The following is a 24,328-nucleotide window of genomic DNA, read 5'->3' on the forward strand; positions in this document are numbered from 1 at the left end:
TCTTTTCTCAAAGTTAGGACCTCCCCATGCACCCTTCCCCGTGCTATATTTTCTAGGTAGTGGAAGTAGAAATTCTCATGTAGCTATACGCAACATCCGTTGAAGAGCTACAATATGCCTAGTGGTGTGCTAGGCACTAAGGCCGAGGTTAGCAAGCCAGTGTACAGTTTTTGTAAATAAAGTTTTACTGAAACACAGCCATACCCATTCATGTCTGTATTCTTTAGGGTTGCTTTCACTCTACAAAGGCAGATATGAGTTGTTGCAACTAAGATCACATGGCCAACAAGTCTAAAATACTAACTATCTGGCTTCCTGGGGAGCATAAAGAAAGTGAGTCTGGATTCTCCTGAGTGTAGTGTCTATTTGGTGCAGGAGAGAGGAAAATGTGGACTTTGGAGTGTAGAGGTTAGTTGGATAGGCAGAGAGCCTCCTGCCTTCATAGAATTTGTTTTGTTATGTTTGGGGGTCATCAGGTTATCTTTTTCAATAGACCCCCCAAAAATTGACCTCCTGTTTTCCTTACCAGTTATCCCATTCACTGCTTCTGATTGAACCCCTCTTTCCTGATTCATAGCACGGAGTATGGAACACTGTCTGATAGCTTCTTCCCTATTCTGCCCTTAAATCTCTTTTGATATCCTTTTTTCCCAATTATAAATCCAAACTGAAGCTCAATCTCATTCCTTTCCCTCTCTCTCAAAGATAACCACTGTCCTGAAATTGGTGTTTATCATTCCTTTGCTTTTCTAATTTTGCTTTCATTGCATATGTATTCATCCCTGAACAATACCTAATATTGTTTTGTCTGTTTGATAACTTTGAATAAGTGGTATACTGTATGTATTCTTCTGCAGCTTGCTTTTTTGTCTTAGCAATATATTTGTGACTATCCAGCTCTATTTCTTTGAATCTCACTTCTATTTGATATTCTACTATATGGACATATCACAGATTATTAATGCATTCTTTGGGCTCTTTTTTTTCCTAATTAAGTTGACCGTTTATTTATCTATTTTTAATAGCTTTATTGAGATATAATTTATATACCATAAAGTTCACCCATTTAAAGCGTACAATTCAGTGGTTTTTAGTATATATACAGAGTTGTACAACAATCACTATTATCTAATTTTAGGACATTTACATCACTCCCAAAAGAAATGTTGTACCCACTTGTGGTTACTTCCTATCTCCCTTCCCCTTCCTCTACCCTCAGATTAAAGCTAATCTATTTCTGTCTCTATTGGTTTGTTTATTCTGGATCATATAAATGGAATCTTTTGTGGTCTTTCATGACTGGCTTTCACTTAGAATGTTTTTGAGGTTCATCCATGATATAGCATGTACATAGTGGGCTTTTAAATTGTTCACAGTTTTTTGCTGTTACAAATGATGCTTTGCATGTGTTGGGGAACTATTATTTTTTAAGTGACTTTTACTATTAGTAACAGTAAAAACCTATCTCATATTCTTATCATCTGCTGAAGCTCTGGGAGAAAAAGACAAAGGTAATGTTTATCACAAAAGTATAATTGAGTGCCTCCAGGAGTGAGTAAGGCACAGTCCTTACCTCTTGAAGAATGCACAGTGTAGCTGGGTTAGAATGACAAATTAATTATAAAACCATGGAAGTGCTACAAGTGAATAAGCAAAATTGTGTGGAAATGCAGAAGGAAGAGCAGTTAATTTCTTAGGAGATGTGTACAAAGCGTTATAAAATGAACGACATTTGATCTGAGTCTGACCCTGGAAAATTACTAAGATTTCAGGAAGTGGGTGTTGAGAGAGAGGAAGCAGTGCGCAAAGACGTTGAGAGATGAGAGCGTTTTCCAGGAACTTAGACGAGATGGGGTGGACCTGAACAATATCGTGGTGGGACAGGAGACTAGGGTGGGTCCAGGCTCATTGGTTTACACCTGCTATGGGAATCACTGGGAGAATCAGGCAAGATTAAGATGCAGCCACATTTGTATTTTAGAAAAAAAAGCTCTGGCAGCATAGAGGGCAGGCTGGAGACAGGAGAGTCTAGAGGTGGGCAGTCCACACGAAGACCGTTCCAGTCTTGTAGGTGAGAGATGATGCCCTGATGCTGTTAGCGTTTTTCATGTTAAATTGACAGGACTTATTGGAATGGGTGGTAAGGGAAAAGAATTCTAAGGTGACTCCCCTGGTCTTTCGCTTGGACAACTGAATGATTTGGAAATTTGATAACTATCCCCCACATAGAGAAGATTAACTTGTGTTGGAAGCTGTCTCCTTTCTACAAATGAAATATCTACTTCAGTTTGCTTTAAGGAATAAGATAACTTATAATTTAAAGATTGCTTAAAGTGTTTTATTTCCAATTCAGAAATGAAACACAGGTATTTACTGAGCCTAGGTTATATCAATTTCAGACTTGAACAATCAAACTACTATTAATTATCATTTCCTCATAGCCAAAAGAATGCAATGGTGTAAAGATTCCTGTTGATGTCAGTAAACCTAATCCAAATGACGTGGAGTTTGGTAATCTGTATTTGGATATGAATGGAATCATCCATCCCTGTACTCATCCTGAAGACAAGTACGTAACCTGTTTTTGTCACTGACATCACCAGTTACAGAGGAGTACTATATTATATTACATTGTTTGCTTATCATTATAGACCGGCACCAAAAAACGAAGATGAAATGATGGTTGCAATTTTTGAATACATTGACAGACTTTTCAATATAGTAAGACCAAGATGACTTCTCTACATGGCAATAGATGGAGTGGTAAGTGCTAAAATAATTAACTTAGAGTCTTCCGTTTTTGTTTTTGCTGTGTTCCCAGTGTCTAGAATGAAAGTCAGCTAAATAAAGAAAAATATTGAGTGTGGTAAATTTGAGAAAGCAAGCCTCATCCTTCAGTCATGCATTCAAACACTTTTTATGCCTGTTTTATACCAAGTACTGTGAAATGCTGGGGATGTTGGTGACTGCCCTTGCTTTTGAAGGGCTTACCAGTAAAGGGACAGAGACTTAGATAAATGAGTGAGGTTAGTTATTTATGGGCTTTATAGGCACTAGATAACACATGCAGCATGTTGAGGGAAGAAGGTGTCAGTGCTACTAAGAGAGTTGGAAGATAGAGAGGAGGTGACTTTTGTCCCATTTCTTGAAGGATAAAGAATAATTGGAGATTGGTGGGCAGTGGAAGGGGATGGATGGGACAGATATGGGGAGGGAGGACCTTATGGACTTCTCAAATGTGGCAGGTAAACACACTCTCCATGCCTATGATCACACTAACATATTTGGGCAACTGTAGGAGTTTTAGATTGGAAAGGGAAGTAGAGTGATGACTTGAAGAAGGCCTCACTTGCCATACTCAGGAGTTTGGATTTTATCCTATAGGCTGTGATTAGTCATCACAGGACCTTAAGAGGGGAATAACTTACTGACCTATGATAATAATATCAAGTAGCTTAGGTTATAATTGGTTAGCAAACTATATACCAGGGTTCAAGGAAAATTAAGGTAAATCATAAGCCTAAATTTATTTATCCATATGCAAATAGATTCTCTTTATCTTTTAGATTTAGCAATTGTAGTAGCTAATGGAATGATTTTGAAAATCCAGAAAACTTTGGGTCCAAGAAGATTAACTTTTCTGTGAGGTTCTCTTTACTCAAAGAAAAATCTTAGCTACCTGATAACTTGTTAAGTTGTAGTTAAAGTGGAGTAAAGAATAAAGGGAACAGGAATATGTCTTATTTGGAGCATATGCCAATTCACATTAGCTAAGTTTCTTGAAGAAAATTTTTAACTTTACTGCAGTATGCCCTTACTGCTAGATCAAGTATAAAATATGTACATATTTGTGTGCGTTGTGTATGTGCTCATGTCTGTAACATGTTTTTTTGTTAAAATATAAATGTAGATCACAGAACTTGGTGCTTGAAAGAATTAGATTAGGTGGTCTCATTTTACAAAAAAGGGAACTGTTTAAAAGAGAATATAAAATAACTTATTTTTTGTAGACAGGATACTTTAGAGTCCCTTCCAACCCCAAAACTCAGTTCAGTAACTTCAGAAACTTACAGTCCAGTTCACTTCATTTAGGTTTATCCAGTGATTTAAATTTCACTTGGTTAGAATGATTTAAAAGTACTTTTGGTAAAAACCTTGTTCCCTGTCTCCTGCTGTGCTTGTAGAGACAGAGTGGTGATTATGAAGCTTATTGTCGGAAGTACAAAATGGAAGTGCCTTGGGGTCCTATAGATCAAGTAGTTTTCTTTTGCTTTTATAGGGCATTGTGGATCTCATTTGGAGACCGTCCTTCCTCTTAGGCAAGGACAGAAGGAAGCTCTTCCTGATCCTGGTTCTGTAGTCATTGTCTGCTGGCTGAGTCTTTGAGTCAAGTGAGCTTTCTTCTTGGGTGCTTTGAAGCACCATAACCCAGTGGAATTGGCATTAGGTCGTGGGGCCTGCACTGTTAAGTGCTGTGGCTTCATAGGATGTTTGTCCATTTGATATGTCACTCACTGAGCTCAGCTTTTAGGTTCTTGGTCCAAATTTAAGTCCTCAGGATCTCCTGTCTGTCGTGAAAGGATTATTAGACATATTACTTACCTTTTCCATTTTAGTGTACTAGTTTTATAAAAACAACTGATTCAAAATAATGTGCAGATTTAGTTGCAAATATTTTGAATAATATTATGTGAATGTGAAATACATGTTTTTCAGGAACCACGTGCTAAAATGAGCCAGCAGCGTTCGAGGAGGTTCAGAGCATCAAAGGAAGGAATGGAAGCAGCAGTAGAGAAGCAGCGAGTCAGGGAAGAAATACTGGCAAAAGGTAAAGAAAATGAGTCTTGAAGGTGGACTTTTTATAAGATGTATGCAGAAGGGGGAGGGGCGGCAACTTTTCTTTCAAATAGATAAGGTTTTAATTTCCTTAGAATCCCAGAATATGCAAGGAAAATTTATGTTCACTGTTGAGGAAAAGTTGTTAATGGAATTCTTCACTATTTGTTTCCAAACTCTGTAGTAAAAGAGAAACTTGGGACTACAAGGAGGGAATTCTGGTAGGGAGAGCAGATTGTCAGTCCCTCTCAGGACAAGTGCAGCTCTTCTGCTAACTTTTCTATATCTGTAAAACAGAAATATTTTAAGTGCTTCTTACTTCTTTTTTTCTAATGGGGGCTATTAGAAAGCTAGCATTCTGTAAACATTTTCCTCAAATCAGTCTTGGTAGCTTGCCTATTGCTTCCTCTTAGAACTCAGAGGTCTACATGAGGAGGCCTGGGATGATGTGATCCATATTCCAGGCTTTCACCAAGTCACACACACTGTCAGTCTAGATTGATGTAGCAGGAACCGAGGCAGTGAGGTACCCAGGGTTCTCTCAATTTTGAGGAGGGGAGGGGTGGGATGTGGCCATTTTTGCAATTCTTCAAAGCCTTGAAATTCCTGATGGGTACATAGGTAGGAGTTGGCTAAAGCTCAGAGAGGAGAAAGGTCAAGAGGTCTTCATGCCCACTCTGACTGGTTCTTTCCCAAGACACCTGTGTGTGAGATGGGGTGTGGTTGTAGCAGAGTGGTTTGTTTGGTGTTTTGTTACATAGGGCAATATGATAGACCAGGAAAGCCACAGTTTATTGGCTCAGGATATTACACTTGGAAGTTGAAAAAGGATACCATGGTGTAGTCAGGTCAAGCCTGCAATTATGATACATTCTATGTTATTTTAATTTGCTAGAAGTATGCGAGTATATAGTTACTTTTAGCTGTAGCTTATACTAATACTCTAAAACCTGTTTGTATCTATAACAGATTATCTTTGATTTTAAAGATGTCTTCTTTCTTGAACATGTTATGAAATATGTTTGTGTCTTGAGAAAAAGCTAATCAGTGATACAGAGGGAAAAATAGGATTTTTGTATCCCTCTAGCTGATATTTTTATTTCTTATCATTTATTTCTTATCATAAGCTGTGATAAATTCAGCATTTTAATTTGTTTTTCTTTTTTTTTATAATTTTTATTTATTTATTTTTCCCCCCAAAGCCCCAGTGTATAGTTGTACGTCATAGATGCACATCCTTCTAGTTGCTGTACATGGGACGCAGCCTCAGCATGGCCGGAGAAGCGGTGCCTCGGTGCGCGCCCGGGATCCGAACCCAGGCCGCCAGTAGCGGAGCGCGCGCACTTAACGGCTAAGCCACGAGGCTGGCCCTAATTTTTTTTTTCTAAGGCACCTTTATTTTAAGAACTGGTATCAAATTAGAACCCCTAACCCGTGTGTGTATTCTGCTGCAGAGGGCCTTAGGAAGAACATCATAATTTTTATATTTTTATATAACAATATAGTATCTTTTGTGTACTATATATTGTTTGACACTTCTGTTAAAGCTTTATTTAAATTTGAGGAGAGGAATCTTATTTTCTTCCCAGAAAGGGGAACATTGTTCCTCAAGTGACAATACTTCTCATTTTTTTGTATTTGAACTTACTGTTTTTGTTGTTTGGGCTTAATATTGTGTAGTTTACCTCACTTTTTATGGCGATAACAAAACATTGCCTTTTTCTCTAGGTGGCTTTCTTCCTCCAGAAGAAATAAAAGAAAGATTTGACAGCAACTGTGTTACACCAGTAAGTAGTCTCAGACTTTGCTGGCTATTGCTAACTCTTAAATGATAGCTTAATTTATTTCCTTCTATCATTTTAGGGAACCGAGTTCATGGACAATCTTGCTAAATGCCTTCGCTATTACATAGCTGATCGTTTAAATAATGATCCTGGGTGGAAAATTTTGACAGTAAGTTTCACATTTTGGTACTTCAAAAAGATGAAGGTGATATTTGAGTCTATACTTTGATATGACTGATAGTATTTTTTTCTTTTTTCCCCCCTGTGAAATCCTAGTTGACTGTCAGAGGAAAGGAGAGGCTGCCAGGGTTATTAGAAATGGGATGTCTTGCATGATCCAGTTTTAGACAGTCGAATTTTCTCTCAATGCCAATTTTTTGTCCTCGTACCGTCACTATGAAGCCATAAAATGGTACTCATGGTTTAAAAAATATCTATTTATGTATGAAAGTAATTTTTAAATGAAAATTTCTATTTGAAATCAAAATATAGCAAAATTAAAGTCGTGGGTCTGCCTTTAAAGAATCACTGTGTTCTCCTAAGTATTTACGTAAAATTTAAACAAACTGTTGTGTGATTTTAGGGTCATAAGCCTATTTCCCTGTTATTAGGTGTGGGAAATTGTGTTTACTGGGTGTCTTTTATTGATTGCTCCCAGGGTTTGTGTGCTTCAGTGCTGTGTCCTTAGGTGGCAGTGAGAATGGTGGAGACTTGTGACTGGTCGGTTTTGCTAATGGCTAAGTTTAACCCAGACATTTGATTTTCTATTCCATGCGGTAAGTAAACAGTTTTGGTGTTTAATACACACACACCTTATTAAGAAAAATTTCCAATTAATAACATCTTAATAGAATTATCCCAGTTTATTTTAAGATACTCAGTTCTGTTGATTTTTGTCCTAGAAAATTGGAGATGAGCTGAAAGTGTTAAAAACTGTCTTTTATAGGTTATTTTATCTGATGCTAGTGCTCCTGGTGAAGGAGAACATAAAATTATAGATTACATTAGAAGACAAAGAGGAAAAAATCACTTATGAATATCTGATTGACAAGCCATTATATAGAAAATGGTAAAATGTGATATTCCTCTGGTATAAATATAATAAATATATGTTTTCTCCTCCTTTAGCTCAGCCTAACCATGACCCAAACACTCATCATTGCTTATGTGGAGCAGATGGTAAGTTTCTTCTTTGGAATTTGAGTCTCTTGGATTAAACCGTAGCAAGTTGATGAGTTGGTGTATAGTAATGAATTATTCATGATTGCCTGGAAATTCTAAAGTGCCTTGCTGATTTTATGTTTGAGAGGAAATTAGTACTGAGTTATTTAATCTGTGATTAATGTTTACCTATCTTTAATTTTTTTCTTACATTTTTCTACCTTTTAATATGGCTGCACATACCTTTAAAATGGACGAGTGTTGACTCCTGAGTGGTAGTCTACACTCTAGGCCCATGTATCTGGGGGACATCTTGTTGACTGAGAACTACTAGGAAGTTTTAGGCATTTTGACTTTGCTGCCTCTGTTTGTGTGCTCCTTTGGGCTTTTCTTTGTGTTGGTGTCTTGTGTTATGGTAATGTCTTATGTCTTTGGTTATGGTAAGGATCTTCTGAAAGTGCTCACTGTTCAGTGTTTTGTCATTGTTGATTGATAGCTGATCTCATTATGCTTGGCCTTGCTACATATGAACCCAACTTTACCATTATTAGAGAAGAATTCAAACCAAACAAACCCAAGCCATGTGCTCTTTGTAATCAGTTTGAACATGAAGTTAAGGACTGTGAAGGTTTGCCAAGAGAAAAGAAGGGAAAGGTAAGAAATTTGAGATGGTAGTTGCCTCATTTTTAAAAATTTTATTTTATTTTTTTTGTGATAAAATATATATAATACAAAATATACCATTTTAACTATTTTTAAGTGTATAATTGAACAGCATTAAATATATTCAGGTTGCTTCATTTTTAAAATAAAGAGAGGACTATTTTTGATTAGATTTTTTACCTACTTACTCTGTTCCCTCTCATAGAAATGTGTCTTTGAAAACTCTTTAAAGACACATTCAAAAGCATTCGTGTGCTCATTCTTTCTACTCTCCACTTTTTCTAACATAGCTTGTAAGTATACGAGGCTTAAGTCTCATAGGTAATAATGTCCATGGCACATGATTTGTTTGTACAAGTAATGTTTCAAATGGTTATTCTTAAAAGGAACTACAAATCAAATATATTAAACTTGTTGATACTTTAAACTTCTTGATACTTTTAAGTTACTCCTAGTTTCTGCATATTTTGGGTTCACTTGATTATATCCAGTCTCTAAAGAGGTTTCTATCTGTTTTAAGAATATAGTACCTCTTTAAAAGACATAGTGAGTGAAAAAAGCAGGTAAGAAGTATACTGTATGCTCACAGAGAAGGGTCTAGAGGCATACACATCAAAATACTGGTTGGCTATCCGTCAGAGATTGGCAAACTCCAGCCCTCTAGATTTGGCCTATGAGCTAAGAATGGTTTTTACTTTATTTTTTATTTTTTATTTTTAAAGGAAGATTAGCCGTGAGCTAACATCTGTGCCAGTCTTCCTCTATGTTATATGTGGGTTGCCACCACAGCACGGCTGACTAGTGGTGTAGGTCTACGCGTAGGATCCGAACCTGGGAACCCTGGCCGCTAAAGCGGAGCATGCCAAACTTAAGCACTATGCAGGGGGCCGGCCCTGGTTTTTATATTTTTAAAAGGTTGTAAAAACAAAATAAAACATGAAAGAATATGCAACTGAGACCCTGTGTGTCCCGCACAGGCTAAAATATATATATTTACTATCTGGCCCTTTGCAAAAAACATTTGCCGATCCCTGGTCTAGGTATGATTGGGATTATGGGTAATTTTTATTTTTAAAATGGTTTGGTGTGTTCTTTTTTTATTTAGTACTTGTAATATTAAAATGGATCTTGCTTTAAAAAAAGCTATAATGTTCGTTTGGCTGGAAACAAATTACAGGGTTTAGAGTAGACTTGTTTAATCTTCACTCCTTTTGTTGCAGCACGATGAACTTGCAGATAGTCTTCCTTGTGCAGAAGGAGAGTTTATCTTCCTTCGTCTTAGTGTTCTTCGTGAGGTATGTAGCAATAATCACTAGAATCAGCCCTCTAAAGCAGAGTGCCGTTTCATAGCTTTAATGGCAGCATTCCTTTTTGGTTGTAGTATTTGGAAAGAGAGCTCACCATGGCCAGCCTACCACTCACATTTGATGTCAAGAGGAGCATTGATGACTGGGTCTTCATGTGCTTCTTTGTGGGAAATGAGTTCCTTCCTCACCTGCTGTCGTTAGAGATTCGGTATGTGTGTTTGTGTGGGTTTTTAAACTACTGTTGTAGCCTTCTTGCTTACAGTGCGTACTGGTCCTAATACATAATGTTTGTTTCCTGGTGGCAGGGAAGGTGCAATTGACCGTTCAGTTAACATATACAAAAATGTGGTTCACAAAACTGGGGTAAGTTCATTCTTGAATAATTTCAAAACAGATGTATTTGCTTTTATAAGAAGATCATTTTACATGTATTTTATCACTTACAGGGTTACCTTACAGCAAGTGGTTATGTCAATCTGCAAAGAGTACAGATGATCATGTTAGCAGTTGGTGAAGTTGAGGATAGCATTTTTAAAAAGAGAAAGGATGATGAGGTAAAGTGTTTCTATTGCAGTAGCTAAATTGCTCCTCTCTCTAATAGGCTATGATGATCCTGTGATTGTACTTTTAACCTCTTTGAGTGCGTTGTTATATTATTATAGTGTATCAAACGCCAATGTAATCATGAGTGGCCAGTGCTTTGATTATTTTATAAAGGCTGTGATGCTTGCTGTGTGGAACTGTGTATTGCACACTGTGTGAATTGCACTGTAATTTTTTTCTCTCTTCATAATCTTGATTAACATAAAAATCCAAATACGTGTCTGATCAACAGGATGTGAAATGAGGGTTCCAAGACTGGAAGAATGCTGGGAATGAACTAGTGGATGCCATGTTTTATAGGAAAAGTTTATGCTGTGGAAGTCAGGTGAAGACCTAGGAACTCTGTACTCTGGTAGTAGAGTGTAGGGGCCTCTGGGTTAGATAGCATCAGTCTAGGCAGAGGGTTGCAGCTCTGAGTAAGCAATTAAACATAAAAGAAGGAAATAAAATAATAAAGCACTTGAAAATTGATGACATGTGATAGAGTGAGTGCTTAGGTAAGAAGTCCAGTCTGGCTTAGGCAGTTGGGAGTGTGGTTGGGCCGTTCATGAGACAGCAAGCAGTGGGAGTAGAGCAGGTTGGGGTGAGGACAAGGTAGAAATTGAGGTTCATTTTGGAGATACTGAGTTGGAGGGGTCACAGGACACCTGAGAGGAGAAAAGTCCGTGAAGCAGTTAGATGGATATGTGTAAAGCTCAGGGCAGAAGTCTTTTGGAGGAAATTTGAGAACATTAGCAGAATACTTCACCTCATGAGTGTGAAGTTGAAATCCCTGGAGCTTTGTATGGAGTTCAAGTGCCTCCAACAGAAACCTTAAGAAGCATGGAGGTTAAGGAGAAAGGGGAGTCAGTTCTAGAGAGGTGGGAGGAAATCCTTGAAGAGATGAGAAGCCACTGGTGCTGCCAGAGGCGTCAGAGTGAGATAGGCCCCTAGATCATGGCCAGGGTTAGAGAGATCCTGAAGAGTTAGTGGGGTGGGGGGGCAGTAGCCTGGAGGCAGAGTAGGTTGCAGGGTGGTTGTGAAAGAGTGGCAAGGGAGGCAAGCAGTGGGTAAAATGAGCAGATAGTAGCTTTTTAGAAAGAGAGTGAAGGAAATCCTTTTAGAAACTGATTTTATAAAAAGTCACATGGCTATTTTGAGCAAATAGCAACATAATAATATTGCTACATTGCTTCATTATCTCCTAACAGATTAAAACATGTCATTGCATCTGACAAGATTTTATATTTTCTTCAGCTTTGTATGCTATAGCTAGTGATCTCTTTTTTAGAACCTTGGGTACCATTTTATATAACAGTGTGAGTAGACTGTAAGTGTTCTTTTTAAAGCCTTTGGTACTTGGTAATCTTCTGTGAAGGCAAGAATTTTTCACATGTAAAATTTAAATAGCATAACTGACTTTGTCTAGGATATCAAATGTCTATCAGCACAGCCATTTTTAACTAAGCCTTCAACAATTATGGTGGCTCCACCTGACCTGCTGCCATTTATGCTTCAGAAAAAACTACACGTACGGTGTAGTACTTGGTGTAAAAGCCTCACGTTAGAACAGTCCTTTTATGTGGTTTTAGGTTACTCTGTACTATTAAGTATTGGTGATATTTGCCGTTAGAGTGGGATGTATGGGATTTGATAGATACCAGAGTGCTTCAGATTTGAGTAATAAAGTTTCCAGCTGGCCTGACAGAGAGGGCATTTTAAAGCTTTGGATCGTTTTTGGTATCCCTGACATCATATGATGTTTGTCAGCATGGTTGGACATCGGGGAAATTTATGAACCCTCAGAAATTCAATATAATAGTATCTAGGTGTGTGTATTTTCCCAGGAAGTGTGTCTCCGGCTTTTGACAGACTTCCAAAGGAGTTCACAGCACACAAAAATTAAAGATCAGTAAAGTCCAACCAGGTGTACCTATTTTGCTTATGTGTAACTACCACCCTTAGAAATAGGTATTTAACTGACCAGCAGAATACGTGGTAAAAGAGGAATATATCAATATTTATTATTAAAATTGAGCAGTTAGGTCAGAAATATGATGCTTTTTATTTTATGAGCTTTGATGTTTGCCTTTTGTCTTGCAAATCTTCTTCATTTATTCAGCATATATTTATTAAGTGTTTACCGTGTGCCAAATAGTATTCTGAGTGTTACTGATACAACAAAAAACAAAAGAAAAAAGCAGACAAAAATTCCTGACCTCACGGAGCTGATATTCTTCCGCGGGAGATGGACAATAAACACAGAAACTGAGTAAAGTGTGTCATGTGTTAGAGAGTGATAAGTGCTGTGAAGAAAAAAGCAGATGAGGAAATATCTGGGAAGGTGGATGTGAGGACATTGCAGTTCTAGAAAAGATGACTAGAGAAGGCCTCACTGACAGATGACTTTGAAGGATATGAGGGAGTAATCATGCAGGTGTTTGCAGGAAGAGCATTTCAGACAGAAGGAATAGCCAGTGCAAAGGCTCTAGGGCAGGAGCTTCCCCAGGATGTTCACGGAACAGCAAGGAGCCAGTGTGGCAGGCACAGAGGAAGCAGAGGGAAAGTAGTAGGGGTAGGAGAGGAGGTCAGAAAGATGGTGGAGGGCCAGATCTGGTAGGACCCTATAGGTCGTTATAAGAACTTTAGCTTTCACTCTGCATCAGTGGAGGGTTTTGAGTATAAAAGTGACAAGATCTGACACATATTATAAAAGGATCACTCTAGCTGCCCTGTTGAGACTAACTGTATGGAGGCAAAGATAGAAACAGTGAGCCCAATTAGGCTCTTTTGCGATAATCCAAGGGAGCCAACGTGGTGGCAGTGGAGATTGATAAGAGGTAATTGGATTCTGAACATGTTTTGAAGGTAAAACTAGTGGATTTGGCTGGTGAATTAAATGCTAGGGGTGAGAGAAGGAAAGCTATTAAGAATGACTCCGAAGCATTTTGTCTGAGCAATTGAAAAATGGTCTGAGCTGCTGTGATAAAGAAGACTGGGAGGCACAAAGCTAGGGGTGGGGATGCCATTTGGGGCATGTGAAGTTTGTACACCCAAGTGGAGATGTTGAGTGGGGAGAGGTCCTGACTGGGGAGTCATCAGCACGTAGATGGTGTTTAAAGCCGTGAGACTAGATGATCACTCCCATGAGAGTGAGAGGTCCAAGTACTGGGTGAAGAGGAACGCCAGTATTAAGGTGTTGGGAAGTTGAGGAGTGAAGGCATTCAGCAAGAGTGAAAGAGGAGAACCAGGTGAGTGTAGTGTCCTGGAAGCCAAGTGAAGAGCACGGATCAAGAAGGAAGAGTCACGGTCAGATACGGACTGAAAACTGAGTAATGGATTTCACAGTCTGTGGGTCATTGGTGAGCTAGATAAGTTTAAAAATGGGACAAAAGCTTGATTAAAGAAATTGGTGGTGTTGCTGTCTTAGGAGGTTTTAAGGTGGTCAGTCACCATGTATCCAGCATTCAGCCCCTCTCCTGGCAGAAAGCACAAAGTTCAGATCTCAATAGGGTGTTATATTGCAGGTGGCAGTACTGACTTGGAAGTGATGGAAGTGCAGCTGCTGGTAGAATGACAGTCAGTACAGCACCTGCTGGCCCCTGTTTCAGTCCACAGCAGCAGCCCTGGCCACCGTAGCTGTCGTCTCAGTGCCTTGATGCTCACAGAAACTTGGGCGTGGGAGGAGTGCTTTCTGGGGTAAAGGAGGCCTTTCAGTGGCCCAAAGTAAGTGGGGAGTTACTTATTTGTATCTTCTCCGTATTGGTGGGCTACTTGCTCCAGGGTAAAACAGAGGGTCTTTGTTATGACTCTTGCATTCTTTCCTGAAATGATATCAAAAACTATCTGAAAAAAATTAAGAGGAATAATTAAATTGTATCTAAACTCAATTTAGAATGCTCTCTGTCTATCTAAAGTTCTGATAAGCAGCACTTTGAACATATAGTCCATTGCCTAGTTTAATTAGTTACGTTTCTGGGGTCTTCCTTTAAAACTTTGTCTCCCAAATCATTCCTGGTAATGATTTTTGTGTAATTATTTGACAGAATATGTGGATTTTATACTTTTAGGACAGTTTTAGAAGACGACAGAAAGAAAAGAGAAAGAGAATGAAGGTGAGTTTTAATTAATTTCATCAGATTGGCAATAACATACATTTACAATTTGGGAGGAAGATAGCTTTTTATTCCTTATCCAGTAGTTTGTTAGGCACGTAATGTCTACCCAGCTGCCTCTTACCTGGAGAAAGAATGCTGGTGTCAGTTTTAAAGAAGTCCTTTCTAAGCTCTAGAGTCTGAGGGGATACACTTGATGGGCCAGAGGGGCCGGGTAGCACTTAGCTGTTTGAATTTTTTACGGTAATTGGGTATTGTTTTTGTAACAAAAATAGTTAGCTCTTTGTATCTTCTTGAAAGTTACTACACTCTGTCTATATCCTTGTCAGGTTACTCTTCCTAGAAGACAACACTCGAAACTTTGTTGTTTCTCTGCTCAGAAATTACCAGTGACTCCTTAGTTCCCGCAGAATCCAGTTCTATCTTAGTCTGGCGTGCAGAGCATACTATGATCTGGTCAAGTTCTCACCCTGCTTTCCCCAGTTGTCTTCTAAATATACCAAGTCCCTCCTGACTCCGAGCATTGCCTTTGTTTGGTCCCTCTAAGTGGGTTTCTGACTTCACGGCTCCCTCCCATCTTACATTTTCCACGAGGCCTCCCTATTGCTTCTGCTTGTAATCCGGGTTGAGCAGTCCTTCCTTTTAACTCGAGTGCTTCTCGCTTGTGATATTTGTTTGCTTAGTTAATTGCATAACACTTATAGTCACTTAACTTCTTAAGTTTTTGTTTTTCTTGTCTTCCTTACTGGATTTTAAACAAATGGAGTTTGGGGACTACCTTTTATTATTATATTTTATTAGAATCGAGCAATTTCAGGAACCTATAAGGGAGAAAAGTAGAGTTATTGATTGTTGCAGGTGGGTTCAAAACCACTTAGATCGGGAAGGGCATGTTTGATGTCTACCTTATATATTATTATTTTCTTTCAGTCATTGTCTGTTTAAAAAATATCTTTTATCAGTCAGCCATGACTGTCATCTACTGTAGCTATAATCATAGCTCTGACTAATTGGAAACAAAGAGTTAAATTCCATCAAGGTGAAGGGTAAATAGAAGTTGTATTTCCTAAGTATAAATCAAACTCTTGGCTTATTTTTTTACCTTAATAGTTATCTTTATTTGCCTAAAATTGTGTCTTGAATGCATTTTGAAATTGTAAGTGAACATAAGGGAATAACCTAATGAGATTTGAATAGCTTCTGTGTATCAGAAAAGTGTATTATATGTACTTTTATAGCAGAGTTATTAAATATTACAGACTATTGTTTACAGGGTAAGTTACCATCAAATCAAACTGTAGACAACCCTGTAATGTTAACGGAAATCCATTTCATCTTTAAAGAGCTTACAGCAGGGACTCTTTTCCATTGCCTTCATTTCTTCCTGTCATCTAACTGTGTTGTGATTTAATTTTAATTTCTACATTCCTTTCCATTTATGTTAGAGAGATCAACCAGCTTTCACTCCTGGTGGAGTATTAACCCCTCATGCCTTGGGTTCAAGAAATTCACCAGGTTCTCAAGTAGCCAGTAATCCGAGACAAGCAGCCTATGAAATGAGGATGCAGAATAATTCTGTAAGTAACTTGTTTTTATGTAGCATTGAAGAGTGGTGACTTTCAGATGCCTCTTACAGTTGTGTGTGAATTTATCACTTAGCCTGGCGTTGTTTTGTTTTATAGTTTTTCTCAATTTCTTTTGCCTTGAGATATTTTTAACTCTGTTAAATCCTTATTAATATGAAAATATCTAAATGATGTGAAAGAAAAGAACATACATGTAAATGTGGATAGCTAAGTGGCTGCAGTGTTTCTCTAATGCAGTCGGGCCACAGTGCTTCCTGCTTCCCCAAAGGTACTGGGTGGTGATGGTGCTAGAAGCATGACAGGACATCCAAATGTCTCATAGCTAGAGCAAGAGAAGAGGGTGGTTTTACTGCCGTATTTCCCCTTTCCTCCCAGGGATCAGTTATGGGCATTTTGCAGAATAGTATTCTTCAGTTTGTCAAATACAGGTATTCCTCACTGTCTACACTCTCACTCTCCAACTCAGATGTGGAATATATCTGAATACATATTTTAAGGTAGCTCTCATTATCCAAATTTTTTTTGAAGCTCTTTTTTTGTTGCTGGGAAAGATTTGCCCTGAGCTAACATCTGTTGCCAGTCTTCCTCTTTTTTTCCCCCTCCTCAAAGCCCTAGTACATAGTTGTATATTCTTGTTATAAGTCCTTCTAGTTCTATGTGAGCCGCCACCTCAGCATGGCTACTGTCAGACAAGTGGTGTGGTTCTGCATCCGGGAACCGAACCTGGGCTGCCAAAGCGGAGCGCGCCAAACTTTTTTGTGAGGGAGATCAGCCCTGAGCTAATATCCGTGCTAATCCTCCTCTTTTTGCTGAGGAAGACCGGCTCTGAGCTAACATCTATTGCCAATCCTCCTCCTTTTTTTTTTTTCCCCCAAAGCCCCGGTAGATAGTTGTATGTCATAGTTGCACATCCTTCTAGTGGCTGTATGTGGGACGCGGCCTCAGCACGGCCGGACAAGCGGTGCGTCAGTGCGCGCCTGGGATCCGAACCCGGGCCGCTAGTAGCGGAGCGCACGCACTTAACCGCTAAGCCACGGGGCCAGCCCTGAGCGCGCCGACCTTTAACCACTAGGCCATCAGGGCTGGCTCAGTTGCTCCCTATTTATAAACTCAGGAACTGAATGGATTTGCCTCGTGGTATTCCTCCTTATTTGAACGTTATAATCCAGACTGCAGAAGCAAATCATCTCAGCCAGCAAGGCTGTGCTCTGTCCAGTAGCTTCCTGTAATGGCAGCAGACCATGAGCTCAGAGCACCCGGCAGGGCAGCAGCAGGGATAAGGGAACAGACCGTGAACTAATGTACACAGACAAAAGGTAATCAAAGCTATTGCTTATTTCAGGATAGTAGGCATGAGAGAAAGAGAGAGTGTTGTAGAGGGAGGAAAGATATTATATAAGGTACAGTATCCTATGTAAACTTTTGCTGTGATATATCCAAGGAAATTACCTAAGTTGGGACATTTAAATTTCATTATTCTAATAGTTATCCTATTGATGCTCAAATCCTTTATTACAAGGCAACCCTATATGTGAAATTTTTGCCATATCGTGAGACTGGTTGAATTTATAGTCCCATAAATTCACACTTAGAAGTTTTAGGACCTTAGATTTGGAATTTGGAAACAGATTTTGCATCTTCTGAGAGAAGCGGCTGGAGTTTCTGTTGTGTTTTTGTTCTGTTTTTGCTTTCTTGTCTTATTCCTTACACCATTAACAGAGTGGGATATGGAGAGTCAGTGAAAGCTTTTGCAATGAGATGCTTGTGTAGAATGGAAAAAGCTGATGTCCATCATTTAAGATTATAGTGACTACCGTCCTCACAGAATGAACTAAGAGTGACTAGTATTGCTAAGACCACGTTGATGATAAAATGCTTTTTTCTTATTCTCAGGGAGGCAGGTAGGTTTAAACTTTGCCAGCTATGATTGCTTTGAGAAAGATTCCAATATTCAGGCTCCACAGGATTAGACTATATTGATTAATAATGTCTGCCATGGGAATGGGAATGGGGAGATTGGTGATTAGGTTGCTTATTTGATCCTGTCTTAATTCTCCTTGAGACCGTTCTTTCTACTGGAATCTTTGCATAGAGGAATTTTCATCTAGAATGTGTTGAATTTAAGGAAATCATGAAGCCAAATTACCAGTTTATTTAAAGGAAGGCTTTACAGTTATGGATTTTTGCTGTGTTGTTTTTTCTGAGCTGTTTGGGTGTGCTGGGCTCCAGTGCTTGACTGGTATCTACTGATGGTCAACATGGTTAATGTTTTATTAGATAGCTTCTGTTTCCTCATAAATATGTTTTTAAATTTTGCATTCTGAAGTGTAGTTTCATTATATTTGCGACCATTCTCAGTTTAATCAACTTTGATTGCAAAAACAGCTTTTTAAAAAGAAATTTGAATGAATTGGTATGACTCTGGTATGTTTAGGAAAAAATATTTCTGAATACTTTTGTTAGTAGAGATAGAGCAGAAAAGAGCAGCAGATCTTTAGCATTAAAGAGCAAACAACTTCTTTTCTTCTTTTCTTCCCTCGAAGGTATATTATTTTTATTGTCTAAAGATAATTTATATCTTGTTTGTGAATTTGGGAAAGATTGCTTTGTTTACACCTTCTCTGTACTTAGATGATTGACAGGAATATCAGTCTCCTAATTTAATCCAAATGGATTAGTGTTGTTTAAAATCTAATAGGGACGACTTCCTGAATGGTTAACCGCCATGCGCCAGGCAGGCAGCTTTGATGGTTCACATATATTGTTTCATTTACTCCTTGCTATAACCTGTAAAGAGATAGAACAGTATCGTCCCTGTTTGAAGTTGAGGCTGACAGAGGTTAAATAAATTGCCCAAGGCCATACAGCTGGTAAAGATTGGACTTGGTATTTCAGACTCAGATGTGTCTGACTGAAAATACCCATCTCATTCTCCAAGTACAACAGTGCCTTCCTGGATTTATTTTTATTCTTTGTGGTTTTTTTTTTTTTTTTGGTTTTTTTTTGGTGAGGAAGATTGGCCCTAAGCTATCATCTGTTGCCAATCTTCCTCTTTTTGCTTGAGGAAGATTTGCCCTCAGCTAACATCTGTGCCCGTCTTCCTCTATTTTGTATATAGGTGGCTGCCAACGAGTGTTTTAGGTCTGTGCCCGGGAACTGAACCCGGGCCGCTGAAGCAGAGGGCCCCAAACTTAACCACTAGGCCACAGGGCTGGCCCCTGTTTTCTTTTTTCTTTTCTTTTTTTTTTTTGATAGTATTAGCCATACAGTATCATGAATAAAATTGATATTATACATTTATTAAAGGAAAGTGTTGTGAGCTCTATGTGAAATATAGTTTTGCTTTGTTGTAACTTTTCTTGGCCTTTTGTGTGAACTACCTTCATGCTGAGGTTTTAGTTACAGTATCATTAAAATAGGCTCCTGAGTTCTCGATTTAAAAATAACTTACTTGAAATATCTAATATACTGTGAATAACAGAAGAAAAACTTTACCATGAAAACATTTTCTGCCACTTAGGTTTTTGGTCATTTAACATTAAAGTTGCAGAACATTTTAATTTTTGTCTGTGTGTGTGTGTGTGTGTGAGAGAAAGATTGGCTCTGAGCTAACGTCTGTCGTCAATCTTTCTCTTTTTGCTGAGGAAATTTGGCCCTAAGCTAACATCCATGCCCATCCTCCTCTATTTTGTATGTAGGATGCCACCACAGCATGACTTGCTGAGTGATGTGTAGGTGTGCGCCCGGGATCTGAACCTGTGAACCCCGGGCCGCTGAAGCGGAGTGTGTGAACTTAACCACTATGCCACCAAGCTGCCCCTAATTTTTTAGTTAAATATTAAAATACTTTAGGGTGCTACTATGTTCATTGAGTTAGGTACAAAGGGAAGATCATGGTAAATTTAAAGTGGTATCCAAGTCTTTGAAATAATAATAAAAGCTGCATTTTTCTAAGATGACTAATAGATTTTATTTGTACAATGAATTTTAAAACAGCATGTATAAAATAGTTTAACAGATATCTGGCGGAGTCTCATTAAACTGTTGCTTTCTAGAATGGTTGTACTAGGTTGAACCACTTACATCTAACTTTATTCTCACCAGCATTATTTTATGTATTAGTTTATATACATATATATATATTTTTCCCCTTACAGCTTTGTTAGTTAATTGGTGGAACGTGATCACAAATTCATAACACGAGGGAACCACCAAAGAAAAAAAATGTTCAAGTCCTATAATTAAAAAAAAAAAATCTATGAAATTAAGTTTTTCTTATTTCTTCTGAAGCAGTTTTTACCCTAATGTTCAAATTCTTTTGAGTCTAAGCGTAGGAGGCTTGGAACTATATTATTCTTTTTTGGAGAGGTGGAGTAGGCCAAGATCAGTCTTTATACTTTCTAAATATATTTACCATATCTATTTAATAGCTTTAAAAAAATGTATTACTGTGAAGCATGGTGGTAACAGTAGTTGGATGTAACTTCTTACGTGAAATGAATAATTAAATCCTTCCTCTGTAATGTCATAATTGTCTACAGAGTCCTTCAGTATCTCCTAATACGAGTTTCACTTCTGATGGCTCCCCGACTCCGATAGGAGGAATTAAGCAAAAAGCAGAAGACAGTGACAGTGAACCTGAACCAGAGGATAACGTCAGGTGAAGCCATTTTTTGGTAGCACTTTGTTAGCAAATTGCTGAAATAGACGCCGTCTAATTAATGCTGTTTAGCTTAGAGCAGCAGTGCCTTCAGATGCTTGCCTGTGATCTTTTTATCCACCAGTAATTAATGTGGAGGGTTAGGATAGTCAGTAAATTCCAGTGAGATGTGTAAGCTATAGCTGTTAAACCTAAGTATCTAGATTAGTATGCATGCTGGTTTTTGTCCTCCAAGCCCCTTTTCCCTCTGAGACCAGGCACTAGATCGGCTAGACATGAGGTGTTTAGCTCTATGTGATCTGAATGTTACTGTTATGAGATTAAATTTTCAAGCTGCTTAACCCAGAAAGTTCAGTTACATTTGGTTACTTGATATAGTTTGTTTTAATCATCTCAATTGAAAAGTTTCTTCTTTAAAATGAAATATGCAAAAAGCTTTCGGTTAAGAGAGAAATGTATTTTTAAAAACCACGAACTTGCATATGCACAACTATATTTCATGACAGAGAAGTTTCCCATTAGCTATATACTTAAAATTTATAATAGGAATATTGGATTCTTTAATTTATACAGAAGTTTGAGATCATTATATAATAAGATTAACAGCTTCTTGTGTGATTAAATCTGGATTTGAACCCTGGGCTCAAGTGCAAAGGGCCAACAACCTCAATAATTGTAACTCATTTAGAATTTTGCAAAATGATTTATTTCAAAGTTAAACAGTAGTGGTTCACAGCTCATGCTTCTTTTATAGGATGTGGATGATGTGTTTGTATTTATGATTAGAAACTTCAAAAGTGTGATGTCTGGTTCTGTATTTTCCCAACATCTTTTGATGTCAGATTCAGAGATCTGTGGTGACTTGTGATTGAGCATTTACCTGATCTGAGTTTTTATCCTCTGCTTCTGCAAGTCTTGGAGTATATTTTTTGTTTTACCATGTAGCCATCATGATCAATATAAGCTTAATAGTTAACTTGATTTTTTTAGTACTTTATTGTTTAATTTTGGTGCTGAAGATAATCAAAGTAGAATTGCTTCTATCAAGAAATGCTTGGAGTTCTTAGCATTTATTTCATTAATAGTTTCTGTAAAATAGTGATATTCAACATTATGGATAGAAGATATTTCTCCTAATTGATGTTCTGTAAATCTTTTGCGTGGGGGCAAAGTTAAAATTGGTATGGTGTAGGGGCCGGCACGGTGGCACAGCAGTTAAGTGTGCACACTCCGCTTCGGCGGCGTGGGGTTCGCAGGTTCAACCGCTTGTCAACCCATGCTGTGGCGGCATCCCCTATAAAGTAAAGGAAGATGGGCATGGATGTTAGCCTAGGGCCAATCTTCCACAGCAAAAAGGGGGAGGATTGGCATTGGATGTTAGCTCAGGGCTGATCATCCTCAAAAAAAAATGTAAATAAAAAAATTGATATGGTGTATTCTGAAACATGACTGCAATTAATTAGTAAGATCTGGCACATGGTAGAAAAGAGCCCTTAATGGAGAATCATCCTGACGTTCTTGATCGTTCTTGATTTTTTTTTAGTATTCTTTGGCATCTTTAAATCTTTCAGAGATTGAGAAATGAGTACTTAAAAAAATAAAGAAATATACTTTGAGTGAAAATGTGGTTTTTCACATTGTATTTTCAGTGATTAATGAAAATTTAGTGAATTGATGACCTCCTTCTAAGTTTTACCAGAACGTGTGTGTGTGTGTCCGTGTCCTTCACTTATGCCAACAACGCTTTGTTGAATGAGGGAGAAGGCCCAAGGATAGGGAGAGTAGGTATATACCTAATTTCTGCCTGGCTTCTAGATTATTCTTTTTTAAAAAAGTAATTTAGTTGACTTTCTTTGTGTAATTTAGATATACTTTAACAAACTGAGGAACTTGAACTATATAAAATATCTTCAGTATTTGCATCTTAAAATGTAGTTTTAGAATTGTTCTACAATCAAAAAAACATGTAAAACAGTATGAAAATCTGAGCAAACAAGTGTTGTGTATCTACTTTAATAAATGGTTATTCTCTTTTTTTTTTTACTGTAGTTTTGTAATGATCTTTCTAGAATCAGTGTTTAAGTTTTTAACGTTTAACTATCTTTAAGTTGATAATAAATCCTGTGAAAGTGGACTTTTTAGAAATAATTAAATGAAGCTATGTTAATATTCCTGTTTAACTCATTTACATTTTACCTGGATATTAAGTATAAATTGATTTGGATGATAAATTGGTAGCTAGTTACTGAAAGTGTATGAATTCAACATGAACTGGCTTTGCCTGATTTTTAGGCTTTGGGAAGCTGGTTGGAAGCAGCGGTACTACAAGAACAAATTTGACGTTGATGCAGCTGATGACAAATTCCGTTGTAAAATTGTACAGTCTTACGTTGAAGGGCTCTGCTGGGTTCTTCGATATTATTACCTGGTACAAAATGAATATTTTCCTCTAAATCTCTAGTTAATCATTTTAAGAAAATAGTTATTTCTATAATAGTGTGTGTTGTTGAGCTATATTCTGAAATTGAACCCAGACTCATATTTTCAAGCTTCCTATAAAGAAATTCATTACTTTAAATAAGATTTGTTTGTAAAGCCTTTGAAGCTCCTTAGGTGTTAATATATAAACGAAGCTAATTTTTGTTATGCTAAAGAATTTCAGCATTAAATACTGTGGTTGAGAGTACTTGGTCTTTAAAATTATTAAAGTTTATTGTTTTGTTTAGTTGGAATAAAAAATAACAGAGTAACTAATACACAGTCGCTAAATGGCTGAACAAAGGACAAAAGCCTGGAAAATAACTGGTAAGAATTTGAAAGGAATTTGAAGGATACCATTTCCTCCATATAGTGTAGTGATGTTACATGAAGTGCATTCTCATTGGAATAATCTGTATCTGACTTAAAGCTTTTGATAAATGAGATGTCAGATTGGTGAGAGATTAGGCGGACATATAGGGGATTGTAGCACTGATAATACCTGGTTTCGTGCTTGGAGAGTGAAGCAAATTTGATGTGACTTGGGAATAGGTGAAGTTTGTTGGAAAGTAGAAAGTAATTTAATACACTAAGTATCAATTGTAAAATATTCTCATTTCGTGTTTTACTCTGACCCTCAACATTTTTCTCCCCAAAGCTGCCAGTACCTAGTTGTATATCCTAGTTGTAAATCCTTCTGGTTCTTCTATGTGGGACACCACCTCAGCATGGCTTGATGAGCGATGAGTAGGTCCGAGCCCAGGATTCAAACCGGCGAACCCTGGGCCGCTGAAGTGGAAAGTGTGAACTTGACTGCTGTGCCACTGGGCCCGCTCTGACCCTCAGGATTTTAATTCACTAGGCGCAGAGTCAAAACTCATTTCAGGAAGGCTTCTCTTTTCTTTGAATATAACTTACTGTTTTTTATAGTTAAAATAGTGAAGTCCAGAAACAAAGTAAAAGTATTTGGATTCTTCTGTATATTTTTTACTACTTTTTTTCCCCTGCTTTCCTTGGCCATCAGTACCCTACCCAGTAAATAAAATTGATGTGTGTTTGGGAGAAATTCTTATAACAGTCATTTTGTTCTCAGCATACCTGTAAGTCATTATTTTTATTGGTTCCAGCCATGTGTGGTGGGTACCAGAGCATGAAG

The 24,328-nt window shown here is 37.8% G+C and overlaps 3 long non-coding RNA genes across 8 annotated transcripts in view; all 3 read left to right on the forward strand.

Annotated features, from left to right (window-relative positions):
• LOC131402652 (uncharacterized) overlaps positions 1–2,650 on the forward strand; it is a 41,856-nt gene extending 39,206 nt beyond the window's left edge. For both annotated transcript variants that reach the window (XR_009218866.1, XR_009218867.1), the window contains exon 4: positions 2,442–2,650. This is a non-coding gene — a long non-coding RNA (uncharacterized LOC131402652). The remainder of the gene's footprint in view (positions 1–2,441) is intronic.
• A 19-nt stretch (positions 2,651–2,669) lies between these two features.
• On the forward strand, positions 2,670–23,133 carry LOC131402650 (uncharacterized). 4 transcript variants are annotated; one of them, XR_009218861.1, is made up of 6 exons: positions 2,670–2,763; positions 4,717–4,828; positions 14,380–14,448; positions 15,894–16,025; positions 20,576–20,694; positions 22,987–23,130. It is a non-coding gene; the product is annotated as an uncharacterized LOC131402650 (long non-coding RNA). The 4 variants fall into 4 exon arrangements; XR_009218860.1 differs by having other exon boundaries at positions 2,673–2,763; positions 14,404–14,448; positions 22,987–23,128; XR_009218863.1 differs by lacking the exons at positions 2,670–2,763; positions 4,717–4,828 and adding exons at positions 9,896–9,959; positions 10,198–10,305 and having other exon boundaries at positions 14,404–14,448; positions 22,987–23,133.
• LOC131402651 (uncharacterized) lies at positions 7,729–9,819 on the forward strand. 2 transcript variants are annotated; one of them, XR_009218864.1, is made up of 3 exons: positions 7,729–7,799; positions 8,333–8,435; positions 9,665–9,819. It is a non-coding gene; the product is annotated as an uncharacterized LOC131402651 (long non-coding RNA). The 2 variants fall into 2 exon arrangements; XR_009218865.1 differs by having other exon boundaries at positions 7,733–7,799; positions 8,278–8,435.
• Positions 23,134–24,328: the final 1,195 nt, after the last annotated feature.

Source organism: Diceros bicornis, unplaced genomic scaffold, assembly GCF_020826845.1.
Source record: "Diceros bicornis minor isolate mBicDic1 unplaced genomic scaffold, mDicBic1.mat.cur scaffold_202_ctg1, whole genome shotgun sequence".
Lineage (NCBI taxonomy): Eukaryota > Metazoa > Chordata > Mammalia > Perissodactyla > Rhinocerotidae > Diceros > Diceros bicornis.